General features: G+C 37.0%; 1 protein-coding gene across 2 annotated transcripts in view; it reads left to right on the top strand.

The window, feature by feature from the left end:
- The window catches only part of KLHL1 (kelch like family member 1), a 418372-nt gene that overhangs the window by 138387 nt on the left and 257258 nt on the right, over positions 1-22727 (top strand). The gene's annotated exons all lie outside the window — the stretch shown is intronic.

Raw genomic sequence — 22727 nt, 5'->3', positions numbered from 1 at the left:
TATGAATAAGCTTTTCTGGGTTATACTTAGGTCAGATCTGACACCTCTGACATATTTTGGCTGCTACTGTGGGAGAAGGTTTCCAAAAGTATTTTTTTCCCCAGCTGTCATTTTATCAGTACTCTCAGTATGGTTTCTTGAGTGACTGCAGAAAGAGCAGAATGGCTCTTTTATCCCTATGAAAGTCTAGTATTTTACCTTGGTTTGAACAAATTGGAGCTTATCCCTTGAGACTTTATGTCTATTGTGTGCTAGTAAGTGAGGAGGTGTAGGCTATCCCTGAGGTATAACAAAAGTTTGTCAACATATTGGAGTAAAGTAGAGCTGTGGGCAAAATTTACATTGGCCAAGTCTTGTTTCAATATCTGTGAAAAATAAGTGGGGCTTTCCATGTAGCCCTGAGGCATAAAGTAAAGTGACATCCTACCCACATAAAGGTAAACAAGCAAATACTGATTATATGGATGTATAGAAATGCTGAAGAAAGTACTACATAAATGTTTGACTGTAAAGGCCTATGTGTTTGGAGGGATTAACTTGAAAATGGTATGATGGTTGCGGACCACAGGGAGATGTGGTATGACTATATTTTTTGTGGTTCAAAAATCTTGAACAAAACGCCAAACTCGATCATGAAGCTTGTGTACGGGAAGGACTGATGTGTTACAGGGACTGGGTAATGAAATTATGAGGCCCTTTTGGAGGTGTGCCTTGGCAACAGGACAAATTTCTTCTAGGGCCTCAGGTCTGAGAAGTGAGGCAAAGGTTTATTAGGGTCCACCTGGATCTTAATTGGTGGGGCTGAATAAATGTGTCCTATGTCATTTGAAGAGGTGAACCATAGGTTAGGAGGAACAGAATCTAGGAACTCCTTGTGATTGGGAATTGACAAGACAGCAGCAAGGATGGGGATCTCAATATTAGGACTAGAGTTAGAAGTAGACCTCAAGGGGTCAAGGACTTGTAAGTGTATTTCCCCTTTTGGGGAAAAGGAAATAATAGCTTGTAATATTTGCAGGAGGTCTCAGCCCAAAAAGTACAGAAAGAAGAAGGAACTGGTGAGTTCCCTGAAAAGACCCTATCTCAGAAAGCAAAGGGGATTTTCTTACCTTCACATCTGTGTTGGAAACTCCCACCATTTGTACCGTTTCTGTACTCTGAGGAAGGGGGGATCTTGAAGCTGGTGGGGTTCAAGACAGACAAAGTTACTCCTGTGTCTACAAGAGCAGTAATAGCATTGGGTCCTTTGAAAAAAGTCCAATTCTCCTCATGGTGTTAGTGGGAGTGTTGGTAAGACCCCAATACTTTCCTCAGAGCATCCCTATTCATGAGTATGTATGAAAGGGAGACATTTTTCAGTGTTTCAGTGTCAGACACTTTTCAGATATCCTAAAAAGGGTCAGAACAAGGGGCTTTGGGCTGATGATAAGGCCTTCTTTTTAACTTTGGTTAATTCCCCTTCCTGGCAGCTTATAATAGTGGCAGGGACTTGGATCCTGGAAGGGGCCCTTGAGAATTTCAGTCTTTCCATTTGCTGCAGCTGTAAATCCATATTAGTGATCTTAAGTTTTTCTGTACATTTGATTGCTATAGACAGCTGATTACCCAAATTGACCAGATCAAGAGAGGCCATTGTTTTCCAATTTAATTGTGCCCATTTCATCAGCAATCCAAGTTTCTCATCTAATCCCCCAACAAAGATTGAATTAAAGAGGATTTGAGCATTGTTTGCCCCAGCAAGTAGCAGAGTTTTCCCAGAATACTATCTGTAGGCATGAGTGATAAGCATGAACAGTTTCCTCAGGTGTATGTGTAGAGTCTGAATTTTTCCTCAGTCAATGGGATGAGAAAAGCCCAAGGAATTTCTTCATGAAGGGCTCAAGCTAACTGAGAAGCTTGTTTCACTGCACTGATGTTCTTTCTATGGATATCACCTAAAGGGTGAAACCAGGCAGCAGTAGTTTGCCGGTGTCTGGCTTGGTGTTCGCTGATTAAAATGCTCAATAGGTGATACAAGTCAGAGAATCCTGGATCATAGGTTTGTATCACAAGGTTAAGTCCTTCTGAAAAGCAGAAGGGGTCCTCAGTGGCCTTGGGAAATTCCTTAACTATGGCGCATAATTCTGCAGGAGATCAAGGCCTATATTCTACCAGATAGCGGGTACCATCAGGATTCTAAGTAGTGAAAAAGGGAAAGGTTTTTCCAGGAAGGTATAAGGTAGGGAGATTTTGGAGGAGAAAGAGGAGAATAAGAAAGATAAAATGGCTTTGGGAATTCCCTGGCGGTCCAGTGGCTAAGACTCTGTGCTTCCACAGCAGGGGGCACGGGTTTGATCCCTGGTTGGTGAACTAAGTTCCCATATGCTGAGCGGCACTGTCAAAAGAAGAAGGATAAAAGAGACATAAAATGGTAGCTTAGCAAGTTCTGGGTAAGTAGGAGCCCAAGGAGAAGGAGGAGAAGAAGAGGCCTCTTGACCCATTCCCAGAGTATCTACATGAGCGCATAGATCGTTATTTGCAGTAATAAGCTTAGAAACAGTATCCTGAAGTGAAGCAGTTTTATGTATTTAATTTATTTTTTTATTTTTTTCTCATCTTTATTGGAGTATAATTGCTTTACAATGTTGTGTTACTTTCTGCTATACAACAAAGTGAATCAGCTATATGTATACATATATTCCCATACCCCCTCCCTCTTGAGCCTCCCTCCCACCCTTCCTATCCCACCCCTCTAGGTCGTCACAAAGCATCGAGTTAATCTCCCAGTGCTATGCAGCAGCTTCACACTAGCCATCCATTTGACATTTGGTAGTGTGTATATGTCAGTGCTACTCTCTCACATCATCCCAGCTTCCCCTTCCCACCTTGTGTCCTCAAGTCCGTTCTCTACGTCTGTGTTTTTATTCCTGCCTGGCCAGTAGGTTCATCAGTACCATTTTTTTTTTTTTTAGATTCCATATATATGCGTTAGCATACATTTATGCTATATGGTATATGTTTTTATGGTATATGTTTTTCTCTTTCTGACTTACTTCACAATGTATGACAGACTCTAGGTCCAATCACCTCACTACAAATAACTCAATTGTGTTACTTTTCATGGCTGAGTAATATTCCATTGTATATATGTGCCACATCTTCTTTATCCATCTGTCGATGGACACTTAGGTTGCTTCCATGTCCTGACTATTGTAAATAGTGCTGCAATGAACATTTTGGTACATGTATCTTTTTGAATTATGGTTTTCTCAGGGTATATGCCCAGTAGTGGAATTGCTGGGTGGTATGCTGACTCTATTTTTAGTTTTTTAAGGAACCTCCATACTGTTCTCCATAGTGGCATTCCCACCAACACTGCAGGAGGGTTCCCTTTTCTCCAAACACTCTCCAGCATTTACTGTTTCTAGATTTTTTCATGATAGCCATTTTAACTGATGTGAGGTGATACCACATTGTGGTTTTGATTTGTAATTCTCTAATGATTAGTGATGTTGAGCATCTTTTCATGGGCTTGTTGGCAATCTGTATGTCTTCTTTGAAGAAATGTCTGTTTAGGTCTTCCATCCATTTTAAGATTCAGTTATTTGTTTTTTTTTTTGATATTGAGCTGCATGAGCTGCTTGTATATTTTGGAGATTAATCCTTTGTCAGTTGCTTCATTTGCAAATATTTTCTTCCATTCAGAGGGTTGTCTTTTCATCTTGTTTATGGTTTCCTTTGCTGTGCAAAAGCTTTTAAGTTTCATTAGGTCCCATTTCATTATTTTTATTTTTGTTTCCATTACTCTAGGAGGTAGGTCAAAGAGGATCTTCCTGTGATTTATGTCAAAGAGTGTTTTGCCTATATTTTCCTCTAAGAGATTTATAGTGTCTGTCCTTACATTTACATCTTCAATGCATTTTGAGCATTTTGAGCTTATTTGTGTGTGTGGTGTTAGGAAGTGTTCTAATTTCATTCTTTTGCATGTAGTTGTTCAGTTTTCCCAGCACCACTTATTGAAGAGGCTGTCTTTTTTCCATTGTATATTCTTGCCTCCTTTGTCAAAGATAAGGTGCCCATATGTGCAACAGTTTATCTCTGGACTTTCTACCCTGATCCACTGATCTATATTTCTGTTTTTGTGCCAGTACCATACTGCCTTGATTACTGTAACTTTGTAGTATAGTCTGAAGTCAGGGAGCCTGATTTCTGAGCTCCGATTTTCTTTCTCAAGATTGTTTTGGCTATTTGGGGTCTTTTGTATTTCCATACAAATTGTGAAATTTTTTGTTCTAGTTCTGTGAAAAATGCCATTGGTAGTCTGATAGGGATTGCAATGAATCTGTAGGTTGCTTTGGGTAGTATAGTCATTTTCACAATGTTGATTCTTCCAATCCAAGAACATGGTATATCTCTCCATATGTTTGTATCATCTTTGATTTCTTTCATCAGTGTCTCATAGTTTTCTGCATACGGGTCTTTTGCCTCCTTAAGTAGGTTTATTCTTAGGTATTTTATTATTTTTGTTGCAATGGTAAATGGGAGTGTTTCCTTAATTTCTCTTTCAGATTTTGCATCATTAGTGTATAGGAATGCAAGAGATTTTTGTGCATTGATTTTGTAACTTGCTACTTTACCAAATTCATTGATTAGCCCTAATAGTTTTCTGGTGACATCTTCAGGATTTTCTATGTATAGTATCATGTCATCTGCAAACAAACAGTAACAGTTTAAATTATTTTCCAATTTGGATTCCTTTTATTTCTTTTTCTTCTCTGATTGCCATGGCTAAAAATTCCGAAACTATGTTGAATAATAGTGGTGAGAGTGGGCACACTTGTCTTCTTCCTGATCATAGAGGAAATGCTTTCAGTTTTTCACCATTGAGAATGATCTTGGCTGTGTTTTGTTATATATGGCTTTAATTATGTTGAGGCAAGTTCCCTCTATGCCCACTTTCTGGAGAGTTTTTATCATAAATGGGTGTTGAATTCTGTGAAAAATTTTTTCTGCATCTACTGAGATGATCACATGATTTTTATCCTTCAATTTTTTAATATGGTGTATCACATTGATTGATTTGCTCTACTGAAGAATCCTTGCATTATTGAGATAAACCCCACTTGATCATGGTGTATGATCCTTTTAATGTGCTCTTGGATTCTGTTTGCTTGTATTTTGTTGAGGATTTTTGCATCTATGTTCATCAGTGATATTGGCCTGTAATTTTCCTTTTTTGTGACATCTTTTTCTGGTTTTGGTATCATTGTGATGGTGGCCTCATAAAATGAGTTTGGGAATGTTCCTCCCTCTGCTATATTTTGGAAGAGTTTAAGAAGGATAGGCGTTAGCTCTTCTCTAAATGTTTGATAGAATTCGCCTGTGAAGCCATCCGACCCTGGGCTTTCGTTTGTTGGAAGATTTTTAATCACAGTTTCAATTTCAGTGTTTATGACTGGTCTGTTCGTATTTTCTATTTTGTCCTGGTTCAGTCTTGGAAGGTTGTAGTTTTCTAAGAATTTGTCCATTTCCTCCAGGTTGTCCATTTTATTGGTATATAGTTGCTTGTAGTAGTCTCTCATGATCCTTTGTATTTCTGCAGTGTCAGTTGTTACTTCTCCTTTTTCATGTCTAATTCTGTAGATTTGAGTCGTCTTCCTTTTTTTCTTGATGAGTCTTGCAAATGGTTTTTCGATTTTGTTTATCTTCTAAAGAACGAGCTTTTAATTTTATTGATCTTTGCTATTGTTGTCTTCATTTCTTTTTCATTTATTTCTGATCTGATCTTTATGATTTCTTTCATTCTCCTAATTTTGGGTTTTTTTTAAAAATTCTTCTTTCTCTAATTGCTTTAAGTGTAAGGTTATGTTGTTTATTTGAGATTTTTCTTGTTTTCTGAGGTAGTGTTGTATTGCTATAAACTTCCCTCTTACAACGGCTTTTGCTGCACCCCATAGATTTTGGGTCGTTGTGTTTTCATTGTCATTTATTTCTAGGTACTCTTTGATTTCTTCAGTGATCTCTTGGTTGTTTAGTAGCACCTTGTTTAGCCTCCATGTGTTTGTATTTTTGATAATTTTTTTCCTGTAATTAATATCTAGTTTCATAGCGTTGTGGTTAGAAAATATGCTTGATACAATGTCAGTTTTCTTGAACTTACCAAAACTTGATTTGTGATCCAAGATGTGATTTATTCTGGAGAATGTTCTGTGTGCACTAGAGAAGAAAGTGTATTCTGTTGTTTTTGGATGGAATGTCCTACAAATATCGATTAAGTTCATCTGTTCTAATGTTTCATTTAAAGCTTGTGTTTCCTTATTTATTTTCAGTTTGGATGACCTGTCCATTGGTGTAAGTGGGGTGTTAAAATTCCCCACTATTTTTGTGTTACTGTCGATTTCCACTTTTATGGCTGTTGGCATTTGCTTTATGTATTGAGGTGCTCCTATGTTGGGTGCCTAGTTAATTACAGTTGTAAATATCTTCTTCTTGGATTGATCCCTTGATCATTATGTAGTGTCCTTCCTTGTCTTTTGTAATAGTCTTTATTTTAAAGTCTATTTTGTCTTATATGAGTATTGTTACTTCAGCTTTCTTTTGATTTCCATTTGCATGGAATATCTTTTTCCATCTCCTCACTTTCAGTCTGTATGTGTCCCTAAGTCTGATGTGGGTCTCTTGAAAACAGCATATATCTGGGTCTTGTTTCTGTATACATTCAACCAGTCTGCGTCTTTTGGTTGGAGCATTTAATCCATTTACATTTAGGGTAATTATTGATATGTATGTTGCTATTACCATTTTCTTAATTTTTGGGGGTTTGTTTTTGTAGGTCTTTTCCTTCTCTTGTGCTTCCTGCCTAATGAAGTTCCTTTATCATTTGTTGTAAAGCTGGTTTGGTAGTGTTGAATTCTCTTAACTTTTGCTTGTGTGTACAGCTTTTGATTTCTCCATCAAATCTGAATGAGATCCTTGCTGGGTAGAGTAATCTTGGGTGTAGGTTTTTCCCTTTCATCACTTTAAATATATCCTGCTATTCCCTTCTGGCCTGTAGAGTTTCTGTTGAAATATCATTTCAATATATTAACCTTATGGGGATACCCTTGTATGTTATTTGTTGCTTTTCCCTTGCTGCTTTTAATATTTTTTCTTTGTGTTTAATTTTTGTTAGTTTGATTAATATGTGCCTCCACGTGTTTCTCCTTGGGATGCCTATAATCTGATTGCTGGTGCACTTAATGTTGTCCCAGAGGTCTCAAGACTGTCTTCTCTTCTTTTCATTCTTTTTTCTTTATTCTGCTATGCCTCAGTTATTTCCACCATGCTATTGTCCAGCTCACTTATCCGTTCTTCTGTCTCAGTTATTCTGTTATTGATTCCTTCTAGTGTAGTTTTAATTTCAGTTATTATGCTGTTCATTACTGTTTGTTTGTTCTTTAGTTCTTCTAGTTCCTCATTAAACATTTCTTATATTTTCTCTATTCTATTTCCAAGATTTTGGATCATCATTTCTATCATTACTCTGAAATCTTTCAGGCAGTTTGCCTATTTCCTCTTCATTTATTTGGTCTTGTGGGTTTTTATCTTGCTCTTTTGCCTGCAAGATATTTCTCTGTCTTCTCACTTTGACTAATTTACAGTATTTTAGTTCTTTTTTCCCCTAGGTTGCAGAGTCATAGTTCCTCTTGCTTCTGTTCTCTGACCCTGGTGGTGCAGTTTATCCAATGTCTTGTGTAGGCTTCCTGATTGGAGGAACTGGTGTCTGCGTTCTGGTGGGTGGAGCTGAATCATTTCCTTCTGATGAGCAGGGCTATGTCAGGTTGTGAGTTTTGGGGTGTCTGTGACCTTAGTATGACTTTATGCAGTGTGTGTCTTCATGGGCAGGTTTGTGTTCCTGTCTTGTTTGTTGTTTGGTGTGAGGCGTCCAGAACTGGGAGTTGCAGGCAGTTGGGTGGAGCTGGGTCTTAGATTCAGATCTAGACCTCTGTGAGAGCTATTGGTGTTTAATCTTCCCTGGGGCATGGAAGTCTCTAGTGGTGCAGCGTCCTGGACTCTGTGCTCCCACCACAGAGCCTCAGGCATGACTTCATGTCGAGGAACCAAGACCTTGCAAGTTGCTCATCCTGGCAATAAAGGAAATTAAAAAATAAATAAATAAATACTAACGAAACCCCAGACAAATGGTAAAAATAAAATCAAACAAACAAAAACAGAAACAAGGAAACACACACACACACAAAAGCAACAAAAACAGAAGCAAATGAAACAAAAAGCAAGAGAATAACAGAAAAACAAAAGAACCCAAGAACGAAATCAAAGAATTTAAAAGAAAACTAACAAAACCACAAAACCCATAAAACCAAACCAAAGCAGAGTGCTTACTGAAGAATGAAGCAAAGAAACAAAACAGATTGACAAAAATGATAGAATAAAGAAAAGGAGAAAGGGCAAAAAAGACAGAACAGCATAAAAGGACAGTAGAAATATATATATATATATATATATATATATATATATACATACATATAAACTAAAGAAGGAAAAAAAAAGACAAAACCCCAGAGAAATGATAAAACAATATCAAACAAACAGGGACTTCCCTGGTGGTGCAGTGGTTAGGTATCCACCTGCCAATGCAGGGGACACATGTTCGAGCCCTGGTCCAGGAAGATCCCACATGTCACAGAGCAATTAAGCCCATGCACCACAACTACTGATCCTGTGCTCTAGAGCCCGTCAGCCACATCTACTGAGCCCTCGTGCCACACTACTGAAGCCTGCATGCCTAGAGCATGTGCTCGGCAACAAGAGAAGCACACCACAATGAAGAGTAGCCCCCACTCGCCACAACTAGAGAGTTCACATGCAGCAGTGAAGACCCAACACAATGAAAAATAAATAAATAAAATAAATTGAAAAAGAAAAATCAAACAAACAGAAAGAGAAACAAGGAAACGCACATGCAAAAGAAACAAAAACAGAACAAATTAAAACAAAAAGCAAGAGAACAACCAGACTAACAGAGGAACCCAAAAACGAAATCAATTAGGATCAGAACTAAGAAAAACAGAAAACCTAAAAACAAACCAAAGCAGTGTGCCAACTGAAGAATAAAGCAAGGAAACAGAACAAACTGATAAAAATGACTAAAATAAAATGGGAAAAGACACAGAGCAACAGAAAAGTAAAGTAGAAATGGAAATATAAAAAAAAAAAAATTAAAAATATATTAAAGAAAAAGAAGAAGAAAAAAGATAAGGGAAAAGATCACAGAACAACAGAAAAGCAAAGTAAAAATAGAAATATAAATTAAAAAAAATGTTATAAAACATGAAGATCCCAAAAGATTAAATAGAAGAAAAAAATACTAAAACAACAACAAAGAAAAAATGCCAGAACCAAAAACAGAATGAAACAAAACATAATCAAATTAATAGTAATAATTATGTTTCCCTGGATTCTCAGCTGTAAATGTTCTTGCACACGCCATGAGCCACAGCCCACCTCCACCTCCCCAAGAGACTCTCTTCTGCCTCTGGGCTGGTCTCTGGACTTGCTGAGGGCCCTGTGGGCACCACTCAGAGTCCAATCCTGCCCAATTCCTGCCTGCACTTGTCCCCAAAGTCCACAGCTGCCATTGCTAGACCATTTTTATTTGTACGAACATTCATTTTCTACTCAGATATTCCATAGACGCAGTGTCTACCTAGCTGATCGTGGGGATTTAATCTGCAGCTTGTACATCTGATGTAAAGATTTTTAATCTTCTTCCTTAGTCACCCCATTCCTGGGGTTCAGCTTTGGTTTTATCCCCACCTCTGTGTGTGGTCCACCCACAGGAGTCTTGTCCTGAGGCTGACTTGGAGCTCTTGGGTCTGCCCCAGTGAGGACAGGGCATAGAAGTGGTATGACTACTTGGATCCCTGGAGCCCCAGTGGTGCCAAATGCAGTGAAGCAATTTTAGATTCACAGACCTTTTGGGTTTCATGAGTTCATTGGGAGACTTCAGTATACCAATTATAATAGGTTTCCCACTCTATTTGTTTAGTTTCAGACCTTTTAGCTTCTAATTATGCACACACAGAAAAGACCAATTTTGGAATTTCAAAAGTTCCCTATTCTAGCCAGTGCAATTTTATGTCATCTCTGTTATATCATTGCCATTTACCTAGGTAAGCACAAGAGGCAACCCCATACTTTTTGTACCTGTACCCAGCAGGAGTCCCAGATAGGTGATAATCCTCCCTCATAACAGTCTTAGACTGTAAACTTCCCATTATAGCACACTCACCAAAAGAGAGCAATCTCTCATGTGATTGATCAAATAAAAGACACCAAGAATAATGGCCTAAACCTCAACCAAGGAAGGAGGTCCTGGACCAAGAGGACTTATGACCCAGGTCCAGAGCAACAAGGGATGTGACAGAGCACAATGGACTCACACAGGTACCTTGCTCAGATCTACATCAGCTTCAGAGATGGGGGGAAGAGCGCTTTGCATCCCACTTCTGACACCAAAAATGTCAGCTGAAAGGACTGCAAACTATAAAAAGGCAAAGAGGTACTTTATATGGGGTCTTAGAATTGCAATTCAAGGATCAAAGTTTCTGGAGAAAATCAGAATGGTGTCCCATCAGAAGAAAATGGGTAAGGGTTTTTAATAGGAAAAAGTGGGAAGTTAATGCAGGCTTACACAAGTTGTTCACCAAGAATTTGGATTGGAGGGAAAATTTTTCTTTACATATGATTGATTTGTGGAATGCATCTCATCTGTTACTAGGGAAAGTTATGTTTTCTTAGGCTAGGCAAAGTCTAGTTCTCAGCAATTACTTATCAGCTTTAATTTACAGGGTTCAGCAGAAGCCCCACATGGGCAGCAAATATGGAGGCTCTCATGTCACATCTCAGTCATCCTGACATAGTTCTTTTCACAAGGTCAAGAAAAATTTTTCTTTGTTTTATTGTTTTACAAAGGTTGGGGAAATCTTTAATATCTTTAAATTCTGATCAGAAGAAGTCATATTGGACTTTTAAAACTGTCTTTCTTAAAGCTAGAAGCTTTATATTGTTGGGTCACAATAAGGATACACATTACAATGTCAGATCGAAACATCTGAGAGACTCAGATTGGAAAGAGATTATAAAGTTTATTTAAGCTGAAGAAATAAAACTTAGACAATAACAGAAATAATCCAATGTCAGGTTCTTTCTTAATACTTATAGGAAACGTTGTAAAGATATGATCTCTATTTTCTAAAATTTTAAGCATTTGTTAAAATAATAAGCCTAGATATACGATGGGTCTTAAAGATACAATGAACTTTAACTTAAAAATCATACGCATCCTGAAACTCCTTTTTAGATCCTGAACCAAAGTTCAAGAACAGCAAGCCCTACTCAATTCTGAGATCAGGAAATGATTTATAAGGAAACATGTAAGCACTGTGACAGTGACTTTATAAGGAGAAAATAGAGACAAACCAACATAACTATTACTCTGGCAGATTAACTAACTTTCGAGAGAAGTGACTTGTTTTCATATATAATATGGAGAAACAAAGCATGAGAAATTTTAGGAATGAAATCTAGGCGTGAGCATGAACTCTAAAAAAAATTATTTTTGAGGCTAGTTTCTAGCTCTCTGTTCTTTTAAGACTTATTCTCAAATTATTTTCAAATTCTTCAGAAAAAGGCCATGTCTATGTCATAATCAAGATTTGTTAATGTACCTATATTATGTAAAAGGAGGCTATCTTGACAGTAATTAGCTTTTTGACTTTGAATAAATCCTGTCAAATTCTATGCCCTGTTTCATTTTATGTCTATGGTCTCACCAAGCTCTAAAACTGAAATTGAAAGATATTCTATTTTTCACTATTTGGTCTAATATTGCACCCATCATAACTTGAGTGACTTGAAAATAAAGTATACTAATTTTTTTTTTCCCAATAAAATTTCCCAAGCTACAAAGTTCTTAATAAGGTGTAAAACTTTCTGCCTTAAGGATGTTACTTAACCTGTAGGAAGTTAACATAAGGATTTGAATTTATCTCAGACCTCCTCTAAACCAATCTGGAGCCATTTTGCAGGGCTGTCTCTAATATCTTGACTTTTAGATGTTATTCATTCAGTCTGATACTAGACCAGAAATATCAAGGTCTCAAAGAGTTAGTCTTGATCTAATTGGGCAACCTACAGTCCTGATTTGATTCTCCTTAGTTACCTGAGAGTCGATAATGTTATGCTCTTCTTTTTTTTTTTTTTTTTTTGATGGCTGAAAACAACAGAAATTTATTCTTTCAAAGTTCTGGAGCAAAAAATCTGAAATCAAGGGGTTGGCAGCCCCCCCCTCCATCTAAAACCTCTACAGGAGAATCTTTCCTGCCTCTTCCAGGTTTTGGTGTCTCCAAAGGTTGTTTGGCTGTGACAGCATAGCTCCAGTCTCTGTCTCCATCTTCACATACCTTCTCTTTGTGCTTCCATATTCTCTTTTTTTGGCCTCTTATAAAAACACTTGTCATTGGATTTAGAACCCACCCTAATCCAAGATGATCTCATCTTGAGATCCTTACCTTAATTATATCTGCACAGGCCTTTATTCCAAATAAGATTGCATTCTGAGGTTCTGGATAGACATATCTTGGGGGGATGCCATTTAATCTACTACAGATAATTTCAAATAATTATTCATAAAAATATGTGTTAAGTAGACATGAGCTTACTGTTATTGAAAGTATTTAAGCCAGACTTATCTACAACATTTATTTCTACTTTTTCCCTCTAACATTACAACAGAAAGATCAAGGATTAAAATTTAATAACAACCAACATATGATACTTCGTATCTAAAAATTGAAAGTAAATAAAATAAAAGGCAAGGGGACTTTATGATTTTTGTTTTCTTTCTTACATTGCAATAACATTTTTAATTACATTCCTAGAGTCACAGGTAGAAAAATATTCTTACATTATGATAAGGCATGGTAAACAGAAATGATTAAGCTCTAACAGTGTGACTGCTTGAGGACACTGAAAACAACAAACCCCATGTCACTTATTCACACTGAGTACAACCTTCTTGAAAATAGCATTTTTTTTTTAACATGCTGCTACTGCTTCAAGGTACTCTAAAGGATTTCAGTCACGATAAAAAGGATGTTTTAGTTGTCTTTTCCTTGAGATTATGAAAAGTTAAATGAAACTCCTTTTTACTCTCACTTCTGTGCCTATTAGGTGAATATAAAATGGCTCTCGTAATGGCCTTCTATATTATGAACTCTTAAAGCTTTACCTGGCATGTGTCTATTAAATTCTTGAATTGTTGATAGAGAGGGAACCCCTAAGGGGAATTAACAATATTGTGGTTGATTCATGCAGAGCACAAAAAGTTAAGAGGGCAAAAGAACTTGTCCATAAATTGACTGTTTTCTTCCTCATTAGTAGCTCTAAAACATAGCCAGTGAATCACATGAAAAACAAATTATGCCAGATGTTTCTCAATGGTAATAACTTTCAGTTATAATGAGCAAACGGCACACACCTGATTTTGACCACAACAATGTAGAGATTGCTACAGTCAGAGCCAGTCCTAGGAAAATGAGGGGTTTGTCTGATATCCTATATTTGGTGATGGCTTTCTTTCCCCAACTCTTGTCTATTTTATAGAAACTATCACCCTAACCCAGTCTTTTCATGTTATTACTCAGCAATGCATAGCTATGAGTACAATATATATTCAAATAAATATTGTTTATATTTGATTCCTATCATTATTCTTGCCTCCAACTATAGATTACTCTTATTTCTCTTTGAACTAGAGAAACCTTAGGTCAACTCTCAATGCCAATGACTAATTGAATTTTAAATAAGTAAGTCCTTGCTAATATAATAATTTTATAGTCAAAGCAGTGGTTCTTCTATCCTGGAGAGGGACAAGAGAAAAGGATTGCCATGGTCACAAGGATATTTTTGAGTGAAGGTGAAAAAATCTATTATCTTGGTTATGGTAATTTTTTTTTAACATCTTTATTGGAGTATAAGTGCTTTACAATGGTGTGTTAGTTTCTGCTTTATAGCAAAGTGAATCAGCTATACATATACATATATCCCCATATCTCCCTCTTGCGTCTGCCTCCCACCCTCCCTATCCCAACCCTCTAGGTGATCACAAAGCACTGAGCTGATCTCCCTGTGCTATGCGACTGCTTCCCACTAGCTATCTATTTTACATTTGGTAGTATATATAAGCCCATGCCACTCTCTCACTTCATCCCAGCTTACCCTTACCCCTCTCCATGTCCTCAAGTCTATTCTCTACATCTGCGTCTTTATTCCTGTCCTGCCCTTAGGTTCTTCATAACCTTTTTATTTTTAGATTCCATATATATGTGTGTTAGCATACGGTATTTGTTTTTCTTTTTCTGACTTACTTCACTCTGTATGACAGACTATAGGTCCATCCACCTCACTACAAATAACTCAATTTTGTTTCTTTTTATGGCTGAGTAATATTCTATTGTATATACGTACCACATCTTCTTTATCCATTCATCTGTTGATGGACGCTTAGGTTGCTTTCATGTCCTGGCTATTGCAAATAGACCTGCAATGAACATTGTGGTACATGACTCTTTTTGAATTATGGTTTTCTCAGGGTATATGCCCAGTAATGGGATTGCTGGGTCATATGGTAGCCCTATTTTTAGTTTTTTAAGGAACCTCCATACTGTTCTGCATAGTGGCTGTATCACCTTACATTCCCATCAACAGTAAAAGAGGGTTCCCTTTTCTCCACACCCTTTCCAGCATTTATTGTGTCCTTAGGTATGTATATTCCTAGGTATTTTATTCTTTTAGTCGCAATGGTAAATGGGAGTGTTTCCTTAATTTCTCTTTCAGATTTTTCATCATTACTGTATAGGAATGCAAGAGATTTCTGTGCATTAATTTTGTATCCTGCTACTTTACCATATTCCTTGATTAGCTCTAGTAGCTTTCTTGTAGCACCTTTGGGATTCTCTATGTATAGTATCATGTCATCTGCAAACAGTGACAGCTTTACTTCTTTTCTGATTTAGATTCCTTTTATTTCTTTTTCTTCTCTGAATTCTGTGGCTAAAACTTCCAAAACTATGCTGAATAATAGTGGTGAGAGTGGGCAACCTTGTCTTATTCCTGATTTTAGTGGAAATGGTTTCAGTTTTTCACCATTGAAAACGATGTTGGCTGTGGGTTTGTCATATATAGCCTTTATTATGTTGAGGTAAGTTAAATCTATGCCTACTTTCTGGAGGTTTTTTTTTTTTTTTATCATAAATGGGTGTTGAATTTTGCCAAAAGCTTTTTCTGCATCTACTGAGAAGATCATATGGTTTTTCTCCTTCAATTTGTTAATATGGTGTATCTCATTGATTGATTTGTGTATATTGAGCAATTCTTGCATTCCTGGGATAAACCCCACTTGATCATGGTGTATGATCCTTTTAATGTGCTGTTGGATTCTGTTTGCTAGGATTTTGTTGAGGATTTTTGCATCTAGGTTCATCAGTGATATTGGCCTTTAGTTTTCATTGTGACATCTTTGTCTGGTTATGGTATCAGGGTGATGGTGGCCTTGTAGAAGGAGTTTGGGAGTGTTCCTCCCACTGCAATATTTTGGAAGAGTTTGAGAAGGATAGGTGTTAGCTCTTCTCTAAATGTTTCATAGAGTTCGCCTTGAAGCCATCTGGCCCTGGGCTTTTTTGTTTGGAAGATTTTTAATCACAGTCTCAATTTCAGGCATGTGATTGGTCTGTTTATATTTTCTATTTATGCCTGGTTCAGTCTCAGAAGGTTAGGCTTTTCTAAGAATTTGTCCATTTCTTCCAGGTTGTCCATTTTATTGGCATAGAGTTGCTTGTAGTAATTTCTCATGATCCTTTGTATTTCTGCAGTGTCAGTTGTTACCTCTCCTTTTTCATTTCTACTTCTAGTTATTTGAGTCTTCTCCCTTTTTTCTTGATGAGTCTGACTAATGGTTTATCAATTTTGTTTATCTTCTCAAAGAACCAGCTTTTAGTTTTATTGATCTTTGCTATTGTTTTCTTCATATCTTTTTCATTTATTTCTGATCCGATCTTTATGATTTCTTTCCTTCTGCTAACTTTGGGGTCTTTTGTTCTTCTTTCTCTAATTGTTTTAGGTGTAAGGTTAGGTTGTTTATTTGAGACGTTTCTTCTTTCTTGAGGTAGGATTGTATTGCTATAAACTTCCCTCTTAGAACTGCTTTTGCTGCATCCCATAGGTTTTGGGTCATTGTGTTTTCATTGCATTTGTTTCTAGGTATTTTTTGATTTCCTCTTTGATTTCTTCAGTGATCTCTTGGTTATTGAGTAGTGTATTGTTTAGCCTCCATGTGTTTGTATTTTTTGCAGATCTTTCCTGTAATTGCTATTTAGTCTCATAGCGTTGTGGTTGGAAAAGGTACTTGATGCAATTTCAGTTTTCTTAAATTTACCAAGGCTTGATTTGTGATCCAAGATATGATCTATCCTGGAGAATGTTCCATGAGCACTTGAGAAGAAAGTGTATTCTGTTGTTTTTGACTGGAATATCTGATAGATATCAATTAAGTCCATCTTGTTTAATGTATCCTTTAAAGCTTGTGTTTCCTTATTTATTTTCATTTTGGATGATGTGTCCATTGGTGAAAGTGGGGTGTTAAAGTCCCCTACTATGATTGTGTTACTGTCGATTTCCCCTTTTATGGCAGTTAGCATTTGCCTTATGTATTGAAGTGCTTATATATTGGGTGCATAAATATTTACAATTGTTCTATCTTCTTCTTAGATTGATCCCTTAATCATTATGTAGTGTCCTTCTTTGTCTCTTGTAATAATCTTTATTTTAAAGTCTATTTTGTGTGATATGAGAATTGCTACTCCAGCATTCTTCTGATTTCCATTTTCATGGAATATCTTTTTCCATCCCCTCACTTTCAGTCTGTATGTGTCCCTAGGTCTGAAGTGGGTCTCTTGTAGACAGCATATATACTGGTCTTGTTTTTGCATCCATTCAGCCTGTCTATGTCTTTTGGTTAGCGCATTTAATCCATTTACATTTAAGGTAATTACTGATATGTATGTTCCTATTACCATTTTCTTATTTTTTGTTTGTTTGTTTTTGTAGGTCTTTTCCTTCTCTTGTGTTTCCTGCTTAGAGAATTTCTTTTAGCATTTGTTGTAAACTTGGTTTGTTGGTGCTGAATTCTCATCTTTCACTTGTCTGTAAAGGTTTTAATTTCTCTGTCGAATCTGAATGAGATCCTTGTTGTGTAGAGTAATCTTGGTTGTAGGTTTTTTCCCTTTCATCACTCTAAATATGTTCTGCCACTCCCTTTTGGCTTACAGAGTTTCTGCTGAAAGATCAGCTTTTAACCTTATGGGGATTCCCTTGTATGCTATTTGTTGTTTTTCCCTTGCTGCTTTTAATATTTCTTCTTTGTATTTAATTTTTGATAGTTTGATTAATATGTGTCTTGGCATGTTTCTCCTTGGATTTATCTAGTATGGGACTCTCTATGCTTCCTGGACTTGATTGACTATTTCCTTTCCCATATTCGGGATGTTTTCAAGTATAATCTCTTCAAATATTTTCTCAGTCACTTTCTTTTTCTCTTCTTCTTCTGGGACTCCTATAATTTGAATGTTGGTGCATTTAATGTTGTCCCAGAGTTCTCTGTGACTGTCCTCAGTTCTTTTCATTCTCTTTTCATTATTCTGCTCTACAGTAGTTATTTCCACTCTTTTATCTCCTAGGTCACTTTTCTGTTCTTCTGCCTCCGTTATTCTGCTATTGATTCCTTCTAAAGAATTTTTAATTTCATTTATTGTCTTGTTCATCATTGTTTGCTCTTCAGTTCTTCTAGGTCCTTGTTAAACGTTTCTTGTATATTCTCCATTCTATTTCCAAGATTTTGGATCATCTTTACTATCATTACTCTGAATGCTTTTTCTGGTAGGCTGCCTATTTCCTCTTCATTTGTTTGGTGTCATGGGTTTTTACCTTGCTCCTTCATCTGCTGTGTGTTTCTCTGTCTTCTCATTTTGCTTAACTTACTACGTTTGGGGTCTGCTGTTCACAGGCTGCAGGTTAGTAGTTCCCATCGTTTTTGGTGTCTGCACCCAGTGGTTTAGATTGGTTCAGTGGCTTATGTAGCCTTCCTTTTGGAGGGGACTAGTGCCTGTATTCCAGAGGATGAGGCTGGATCTTGTCTTTCTGGTGGGCAGGACGGCATCCAGTGGTGTGTTTTGGGGTGTCTGTGACCTTATTATGGTTTTAGGCAGCCTCTCTGTTAATGGATGAAGTTGTGTTCCCATCTTGCTAGTTGTTTGGCATTGGGTGTCCAGCACTGTAGCTTGCTGGTCATTGAGTGGAGCTGGGTCTTGGCACTGAGATGGAGATCTCTGGTAGAGCTTTCTCCGTTTGATATTATGTAGAGCCCAGAGGTCCCTGGTGGACCAATGTCTTGAACTTGGCTCTCCCACCTCAGAGGCACAGGCCTGATACCCGACCACAGCACCAAGACACTGTCAGCAACACAACTCAGAAGAAAAGGGAGGAAAAAATAAATAAATAAATAAAATAAATAAAATAAATAAATAAATAAAATAAAATAAAGTTATTAACATAAAAAAATATTATTAAAAGTAACAAAAATTGAAAAATAATAAAAAAAGAAAGAAAGAAAGAAGGGAACAACCAAACCAAAAACCAAATCCACCCATGATAACAAGTGCTAAAAAACTATACAAAAAATAAACAAAAACAAAAAAACGGACACACAGAACCCTAGGACTAATGGTAAAAGCAAAGCTATACAGACAAAATCACTCAAAGAAGCATACACATACACACTCACAAAAAGAGAAAAAGAAAAAATATATGTATATCACTGCTCTCAATGTCCACCATCTCAATTTTGGGATAATTCTTTGTTATTCAGATATTCCACAGATGCAGAGTACGTCAAGTTCATTGTGGAGATTTAATCCACTGCTCCTGAGGCTGCTGGAGAGATTTCCCTTTCTCTTCTTTGTTCTCACAGCTCCTGGGTTTCAGCTTTGGATTGGTCCCGCCTCTGCATGTAGGTCACCTGAGGGCATCTCTTCCCTACCCAGACAGGATGGGGTTAAAGGAGCAGCTGATTTGGTGGCTCTGGCTCACTCAGGCGGGGGGTGGGGGGGGGAAAGGAGGGGTATGGAATGTGGGGCTAGCCTGCGGCAGCAGGAACCAGTGTGACGTTGCAACAGCCTGAGGTGTGCCGTGTGTTCTCCCGGGGAAGTTTTCCCTGGATCATGGGACCCTGCTGTGGCGGGCTGCACAGGCTCCCGGGAGGGGAGGTGTGGATAGTGACCTGTGCTTGCACACAGGCTTCTTGATGGCTGTAGCATCAGCCTTAGAATTTTATGACCATCTCTGGTGTCTGAGCTGATAGCCAGGACTTGGACCCATCTCTGGAGCTCATTTAGGCAGTGTTCTGAATCTCCTCCCCGTGCACACCCCAAAACAATGGTCCCTTGCCTCTTAGGCAGTTCCAGACTTTTTCCCGGACTCCCTCCTTGCTAGCTGTGGTGCACTAGCCCCCTTGAGGCTGTGTTCACACAGCCAACCCCAGTTCTATTCCTGGGATCTGACCTCTGAACCCTGACCCTCAGCTCCCAGCCCCAACCCGTTCCAGCTGACGGGTGAGCAGACAAGCCTCTCAGGCTGGTGAGTGCTGGTCAGCACTGATCCTCTGTGTGGGAATCTCTCTGCTTTACCCTCTGCACCCCTGTTGCTGCATTCTCCTCCGTAGCTCCGAAGCTTCCACCCTCCCACCCCTTGTCTCCACCAGTGAAGGGGCTTCCTAGTGTGTGGAAACTTTTCTTCCTTCACAGCTCCCTCCCAGAGGTGCAATTCTCATCCCTATTCTTTTGTCTCTGTGTTTTCTTCTTTCTTTTGCCCTACCCAGGTACGTGGGGGGTTTCTTGCCTTTTGGGAAGTCTGAGGTCTTCTGCCAGTGTTCAGTAGGTGTTCTGTAGGAGTTGTTCCACGTGTAGATGTATTTCCGATGTATTTGTGGGGAGGAAAGCAATCTCCAAGTCTCACTCCTCTGCCATCTTGAAGCTGTCCTATGCTCATTCTTGATTTAAAAATGCATCCTGCAGGGAATATTGTGGCTTTTCTGTTCAGTGTGTTAATGTCCAGAAGAATTCTGCTGTTCTTGCCAAATATGCCTGAGCTTGAATTCCTAAAATATATGCCTTGAAATGACCATATTATGGGGTTGTAATTTGCAAACTTGTGAAAGGAAAACATATGGTACAGAAATTTTTCTATTAGTTTTAAATATTTAAAGGAAAACTTGTAAAGTCTGATGAAAATAACCATATTGTGTAGATAAATATTGTAGATAACAGAGAACACACATAATTTTAATGGATTTAGATTATTAAACTTGTCTGTAGATTCTTTTGGATTTTCGATGTGCACAAACACATCCTCTGGAAATAATATCAGATATATTTTTTCTTATCTAACTCTAATGGGCTTTATTTATTTTTTTTTTTGCTTACATTACACTGGCAAGGCCCTCCAGAAAAATGTTGAGTAGAAGTAGTACTAATAGATTTTATTTTCAATCTCAAGGAGGAAATGGTTCAACAAAATTTGATGTTTGCTGTATGAATGAATGAAGTGGTTTACCTAAGTAAGATTTTTCTTTAATTAAGTCCAACTTAGCTTTGATGCATTACCAACTATATATATGATGCATTTATTTTTTGTATTCATTTTTTCTTTTACATACATTTCTGTATTTGGTTACTAACATTTTGCCTGTGATTTTTATAAATATATTTAGGAGAGACAATGGCCATTAATTTTCCTTCCTTGTAACATCCTTTTCAGGTTTTGTATCAATGTTATATTTGTCTCATTAAAAGAACTGGGGGAATGATCACTTTATCTGTTCTCTGGTGGAAGTCTTTTTATTCTCTTTTTAGTTTTTCATTGACTTTACTGTGGTGTGTAGTTTTCTTTGTTTTATCAGGGGGTGTATAGTGAATCTTGAATCTGTGTCTTGATGTCTTTAACACATTTTGAAAAACTCTTGGCCATTATTTCTTCAGATGGCCTTTGCCCCATCATGTCTCTTCCCTGCTTTTTAGACTACAATTTCATGAATCTTATAATTTCTTACCATGTTTCATTTGTTTTCCAAACTATTGGTTTTTATCTTTTTATCTCAATATTTTAGTTTAAATGTTTTCTACTTATTTTTCAAATCACTATGTTCTTCATTTGCATTCAATCTACCAGTTCAGTGCATTTACCAAAATCATTAGTTCAATTATTATATTTCCTTATTTACTTTCATTTTATCTTTATAGAGCCTAATATTCTGTGAAATCCTCCAGCTTGTCATATATATTAAAACATATTAATGACAATCATTTTTACATCTACTAAATAACCAACTGTGGATCCATCCATTTAAAGATATCTGTAGCACCTGGGAGCATGTTTCTAATATCTGTTTTTCTCTCTATGTCTTCTTTCTTTATAGGCCTGCTAATTTTTTTTTTAATGTCAAGTATTTATATATATATATATATATATATATATATATATATATATATATATAAATGAAATAATAGAGTCTGGATGAGGTTAACCCTTTCTAAAGAGGGTTTATTTTGACTGCTGGCATTTACGTTATATCACTTTAATGCAGTTAGAGATTTCATTGATTCAAATCTAGGTTTCACCCTTTGTATTATCTTGTCTATTTCCACTTTCCCTGACTTCTAGGATATAGTTCTTCAGGGAGTTAAGTTGAAACCCCATTTTTTTACCAGAGTCCCCTGTCTTTGCTGGTCCTTAAATTCAAATTTTTATCTTTCAAGCTCTGTTTAACTTTTCAACCTCACATAAACTATTTTCTGCTTGTCTAGCATGTTTAGGAATAAGCAAATACTGCTAGGGGAAAAGTGACACAAAATAACGGCCTTACTTGTACGTTCCTTCTTTACATCCCCTCATTTGTCCTCAAGTTCTGACTACATTTGAGGCCCATAAGTCCAATATCCATTCCTCCTCCAAGCCCCATGGTACCACCAGAAGTTCTGCTTAGTTGCCACATTATTAGCTTCTGAGCTTCTCAGACTATGCTGCTTACAGTTGGTAGAAACCTTGAGGAGGGAGAAAAAGCTGTGTAGAATTTTGAGCTGACTTCCATGAGTTTAGCTTATTTCTAGGATCTTGTTCTTTCAGGTCCTGGCTGCCTTAGTAGCTATAAGTATATTCCAATAGTTATTTTGATATTATATGTAATTTTTTCTTGTGTTCTTGTTGAGGGGTTTAGTCAGCAATATGTTATTGCATTGTAATTGAAAGCAAAATTCTCCATGTTACTTTCTATCTTGAAATAAGTCATTTACTTCATTATTATTGTTATGTACTTAATAAATTTTCATTTTTAAGTTGTTTTAAGGATTTATTATCAGAGCACTTGACTGGGTCTGCTGAGCCTATCATGCATCTAAGTATATTGAGAGTTTTCTCCTTAATATGAAATACGGTATCTTAAAGTCTTCATTGTATAACAGTCTATGATATTAATATATGTAGTAGCCAAACTTAAGTATCATGGACTTTATGAAATCCTAAAGTGTTTTACATGTATATACATATATATATATATATATATATATATATATATATATATA

Source organism: Balaenoptera ricei, chromosome 18 (genome assembly GCF_028023285.1).
Source record: "Balaenoptera ricei isolate mBalRic1 chromosome 18, mBalRic1.hap2, whole genome shotgun sequence".
NCBI lineage: Eukaryota > Metazoa > Chordata > Mammalia > Artiodactyla > Balaenopteridae > Balaenoptera > Balaenoptera ricei.
Note: the sequence above shows the minus strand (reverse complement) of the source record. Positions and strands in the feature narration are given on the sequence as shown.